Here is a 6,000-nt window from a genome sequence, read left to right as displayed (position 1 = left end):
AAGGACTGGAGTGTGTCCAACTGGGACGACAACACGTTCCGCCACTTGCTCTCTGGGAAGTTTTCACTGGGTTTCTTGCTGTGCAGGTCATACTGCGGGATAGCAGCAGTAGGCGGCATACTAGTCTCCACCCCCTCTCCCAGTTTAGCAATCCTTTCTCGGTCTCCACCTTCCAACTCCACCCTCCCAGCCCCAACAACATGTCCTGAGGTTGTGAACTTCTCTTAGTGATTTTCCCTGTAGCGGAAACCTCTGATTTTAGAGTCTATTGAATCCAGAAGTATTGGGATTTCCTTTCTCTTCCTAATGCTGGACTGAGCAGTTGGATTTATTCTTGTCTTGAAAAGGGGCGGAAAGAACTGAGTCCCTGATCCACTGTTTCCACCCTTCAACAGCAGATGAAATCGTCCAGTGGAGCTTATAACAGAGGGAGGAGGTATTGATGTGTTTGTTAGGAACTAGAACTTTGCTCGAAGCTTTTGTAAAGGCAGCGGGCCTTGGGCTACCAGGAAGGCTGTCTACGCCATTGATAATCTACAAAACCAAGGCTGTAAGCCCTGGAGGGAGAGAAGCATAGCTGAAGCAGCAAACAACTTTGTGGAAGGTGAGCACTGTTCTTTGCTGAAGGACCACTGCGGGAGAGCGAATTTGTCTCGGCTCCTCCTCCCTTCCGAATCTGAGCTTAGCATCCTGCAGCGAGGCTACTCTGGAACAGGAGAATCTCCATCCAGCAGAGAGCAGAGACACCAGTTCCGGAGCCTATCCCTCCACCACCACTCCCTGCTGCCCCGCCCCCCCCCTCCCCATACACAGAGAGTAATTGGGCTGGAAACCATTTTAATGACCTGGATTTGCATCAGATGAGAAGAGAGCTGTCTATTAACTTTAATTAAACACAGAGGATATGGGGCAAAAGCCCAAAAAGGCAGAGACAAGCCTTAAGAAGTGGTACAGATGCAGACCGCAGCATGGGGACGAGAAATGGCAGGGTGAAGAAAGGAAGGCTGAGTGGGCAAGAAGAAAAGGAGGGGGCAGAGACTATCACTCACTTAACCATGCATGGATTCGAGTTGTGAGCACTAAGCAGCGTCGACCCAATGGAGATGGAAAAGGGCTGGGGGTGGGGGGTTAGGAGTTTGAAGTCTCACTTTTATAGGGTTTGGGGGAGAAACAGACTGAGTCTTATCTGTGCCACCTTGGATATAGTTCGCTACCATATCTAAATCATCTCAAAATTATTGATAAAACTTCAAAGTTGCCATCTCAAAATTATCAGCACCTTGTTGAGGTTCTGCTGGTCTGGAGCTGTGGAGGTCTGGATTTTATCTGGAATTTACACATATTAGGACCAAAACTTTGACAAGCAGCGTCTTGATGGTTTCTGCTGATTCGGCACATATTACTAGGATGTGAACGTTAGTTAATATATGGTATAATTTGTAAAATATAGTCCTCTGATCTTTGGGATGGTTTGTACGTGACTTCCAGATTCCTCTTTGCAATTTCATTTCCTGCTAAAACTTACTATGTTGACTGTGAGGAGGGAACATTCAGGGGAACCAGAACAAGACAGAATTTTGACACAGATGGATTCAAGAAAGCATTAGGTCTGGCATTTGAGAGTCCAGCGGGGGGAAAAACAGACCCGAGCAGTGAAGTCTGCCTAGCAGAGACGCTTCGCAGGAGGTGGTTGGCTGGGAGGTAGGAAAGTGAGGACTTCAGGAGAGAATGGACATAGGGTCCAGAAGTACTGAGAACTGAATTCTCAGGAATATAAATTCCCTGTTTGGGTGCCTCACTGTAGGGAGTTAGTGCCGACCCCGGGGCTGCTCGGACCCTAGCGCTTGGCCTGTTTCCTGGGTAATACCAGACAGGCTTAGTAGGAGTTGGAACGGTAGGCGCCCGGAGGAAAGACTTTCGTCCCTAACAGCCCCCCTAACAGCACCCCACTCCTGCTCTGATAGCCATCCTTTCTCATGCAGGCAGAGTCCGTTCACCAAGGACTCACAAGCCCAGAAGGAGGAGCACAGCTGGCCACTACCTAATGCTCTTGAACCAGTGCCTAACACAAACATGCTTTAATTAATGGGAACTTCTTGGATACTTTACAAGGGCATCCTGCCCCGTGCCTCACATAGCTCATACAGTATTGATACCAGTTTGTATCCTGCCCGAGCCTTCCCATGCCTTTTTAGATACTGTAGAAACAGCACTCCCCTCCTGTTCCCAGCCTTCCCTGTCACTGTAGAATAGCACTCCCCTCCTGTTCCCATACTCCTATGGAAACCACCTTACCACAACCCTAGTTTTCCCATACGCTTGTAGGCAATATAGTTTACAATAATCCAGATTCTTCCCACCAGATATCACTACTTACATCTAATCTAAGTGCAACAGTACATTACTGAAGCACATCTGTTTTTTCCCATGCCTTCATCCCCTTGAACACCTGCTTCTGCTTATGTAGTGCAAAAACCTATAAAAATGGATAATGGCTTCCAATAAATCGGAGTTATAACCATCGTTGCTCCCGCCTCATCATTGCCTACTGAGATAGGGCAACTGCAGGTCAAGACCCTAACACCTCACCACCAGTTTATTCCCATTCTTCCCACTGCCTCTAAGTGTTTGTGGAGAGTATGCTACCAGTTATGGGGTGGGGGAGGTGTAGTGTGTAATAGTGTTCCTACTCTGCCATCTTAGTAAATGACTTTGTTTTGAGCTAGTTATAGAAGCTCCCCTTCAGAGAAGTTCCTGAGCTATGTAGCTTGATGAGTGCCGATACACACAGTACCCTTAACTTACCCTACACTTAATACACAGAATACCCTTAACTACACTACACCACACTACACCTAACTGCCTGCCGTAGTAGTTGCCCCTCTGGGTGTGAATAGATAGGAAGCATAGTTCCCAAACGGTGTAGTATGCCTGAGGGAAACAAGTTAAATAATTGTTTACAGGTTAGAGGTAGGGAGAAAGCGAGGGATGTGAAGCAGGTAGAGAGCCAAAAATGAAGACCTTGTCACTTTATTCCTGGTGCCTCAGAGGGCTGTGATTTCCCAGCCTCCACCCATCCAACTGTTAGAAATACACTTGACACTGAAATTCAGGTATCAAGGGCAATTTATTATTATTGAGAAATTCAAAGGAATTGGTAAACGTTCCTGACCAGAAGTGGACTCCACCCTTCTCTAGAAGGACAAGTGGGGAGTACAGGAGTGAGACCAACTTTATTCTCTTAGACTGACATAGATTGATGGACCATCAGCTCAGTACCTCCCTACAGAGAACGGATTGGTCCGCTCCCTGCTAGGTCACAAAATACGCCCCCAACAGGCAACTCTTTGGTATCTCCCCGCCTCATCAAGCGTCCCATGTTGAAAAATGGCGAGAAACTCCTCCCTGTGGGTGTGTGAGGTAATATTCAATTAGCCAATTAAGCATGCGAGGTAGCCATTTGACCCAGTTTTCTCTTGAACCGTGACCGTTATCTAGCCAGTTTAGACCGCTTTTCCTAACATCCTGAATCTGCGGTTTCTACAAAACAACAAGGTTCATTCTGATTGGCTGAGGACCCCTCATCCTGGTTAATTTTTACTCCTTCTTTGTTCGGGCTGACATTTCATTGATTATTCAGTGGAACTTAATTAACTCTTCTGTGGAAACCCAACTATCCCTAACTTTTACCCATCTCTCATACAGCCTCCACCCCCAACTAAAAAATTTAATGTTGCAAAGACTTTACAGTGACTACAAAACAAATTTTCCAAAAATGCAGGCTAAGTAGGGTGGATGACGAGGTGGCCGAGTGGTTAAGGCGATGGACTGCTAATCCATTGTGCTCTGCACGCGTGGGTTCGAATCCCATCCTCGTCGGACTTCCTTAGTCTTTGAGATTTTGATATCTTCAGAGACCTGTGTATTCCCGCATTTAATTTCTCTCCGTAACCTTGCCAGCCTTCTATTACCTTACCATCTTTAAAAGAAGGTAACGACATCTTTCTTCAAGGGAGTTGCATAGAAAGTTCTTTTAGACCAAGACTCCTCCATTCTTCTTCGACTTCGAAGTTATAGGCTCCTATTCATTCCGTCAGAAAGACTGCATGAGGATTTCTAAGGCGCCCCAGAGAAGAAATAGCTGCCTCAAGAGCGCTTGGTTAATCTATTTCTTTGGTTTGTTCTTGGCATGTAGCCTAGACCTCTGCGCTTCTTAGACTCTCCCTCAATTTTTCAATGGACGTTGAATGAATTTCCGAGACTTCGGTCAGAAGGTATTCAAAAGTGGATGCAGCATGAGGCAGAAGGGATTGCAGGAAAGGATGGGAGATGGAGGGCTTTTTCGAAGCTAAGCCTTCCGAGAGGAAGGCACGTCAGTTAGTGGGAAACTGGAAAGCGTGGGTGCAGAGGTGGGTCAGTGAGGTATTTATGCTTTATGGGAAAGGTACCAAGGTGGCTTAGTTCGAGAAAACTTTTGGCCATAGCAAATCTAGATTAGACCAGGTGGTAAACGGTAGAGGGGCTGCGATTTGCTTGTGTAGAAAAATACTCACCCAAACAAAATCGCTATGCCTTGAAAAGTTGCGGTAAAGCCACATTTTATCTCTAGTAGGTGTGGTTGAGTGATTAAGGTGATGGACTGGACATTGGAGTTTCCCCACGGGGTTCGAATTCTACCCAACTACGTTTTTGGAGGTTGAAATAGGGAATTCGGTTTGTTCCTTTACTTTAAGTGGTACTTCTAATTTTTATGCATGACTGGTCCCGTTTGGTTTTACTTTTTTTAATCAAGAATAAGAGACACCCTGGTGTTGCAGCGAGCATAATGCTGGACTTAAGAGCATTAGCAGCATTTAGCAGTCCATCGCCTTAACCACTCGGCCACCTCGTCATCCACGGTACTTAGCCTGCATTTTTGGAAAATTTGTTTTGTAGTCACTGTAAAGTCTTTGCAAGCATTAGAGCATTAGACATTTAGGAACTCTGCGACCCTTGGTAATTCACAATCCCTGTGTGTCTCAGTTTCTTCATCTAGAAAATGGAAATATAATAGCACCCAATTCCCAAGGTTAAAGTGAAGATAAAATGAGATGGTGTTGGAAAGCATTTAGCAAACGTTAAAGCGCTATGTTATATAAATGCTAGCTATTACAAGAACATAGATGGAATTTTCATCAAATGTGCCAAAGAGTTCCCTAAGAGCTATTATAACTAATAGTGGATTGCAGCGTCAAGATGCAGAAGGAATTTGACAGGCTGGAATATTAAGATGGGTCAAATAAGAAGAAATTCAATAGAGATAAAGCTAGTCAAACTTGAGAAGGAAAAAAATGAGAGACGGCGTTTTGTGGCCGCTAAAAAGAAGCTAATATCTATCTATCGATTTGTTTATTTATCTGTTTATTTATCTATTTATTTGTTTTGGGGGCATGGGTAATGTTTAAATTTGCTTGGCATGACTGTGCATAGGTAAAGGATTTTGTATTTCTTGCCTTCTCAATGAGGAGGGGAGGGAGTTGGTGGAGGAAGAAAATTTGGAACTGAAGATAACATTAAATATCAAAAAATAAAATAAAAGCTTAATGTGGTCCTGGCACAGCTTCCGAGAACAGGGATAATTGTTCCACTGTACTTTTGCTCTCCTCAGACATTGCCCAGAGTACTACGTCACTTCTCTACACCATGGCTTAATAAGGACATTCATAAACTGTAGCATGTCCAGAGGAAGGCTACCAAGAGGATGAAGAGGTTTGAGTCTGTATTAGATGAAGATGGCTTGAAGGAACTGGACAGGAAGGAACTGGAGAAGACAAGCCTGGAGGTAGGGGCTGTGGCTGTGGGGGGAGGAAGAGAGGAGAAGATAGTTCTCTTCAAGGGTCTGAAGAGCTGTCCTGAGAAGGAGAAATTAGACTTGTTCTGCCTAGTCCCAGAAGTCAGAACCAAGAGCAATGAGTGGGGATTTCAAAAAGGGTCATTTGCACTTGCTGTTTTGAATAACTG

The 6,000-nt window shown here is 45.0% G+C and overlaps 1 non-coding gene across 1 annotated transcript; it reads left to right on the top strand.

The window, feature by feature from the left end:
* The first annotated feature begins 3,797 nt into the window (after positions 1–3,797).
* On the top strand, positions 3,798–3,879 carry TRNAS-GCU. The gene has a single exon. It is a non-coding gene; the product is annotated as a tRNA-Ser (tRNA).
* Positions 3,880–6,000: the final 2,121 nt, after the last annotated feature.

This window comes from Trichosurus vulpecula, chromosome 1, assembly GCF_011100635.1.
Source record: "Trichosurus vulpecula isolate mTriVul1 chromosome 1, mTriVul1.pri, whole genome shotgun sequence".
NCBI classification, from domain to species: domain Eukaryota; kingdom Metazoa; phylum Chordata; class Mammalia; order Diprotodontia; family Phalangeridae; genus Trichosurus; species Trichosurus vulpecula.
This window is presented reverse-complemented; position numbering and strand designations above follow the sequence as displayed.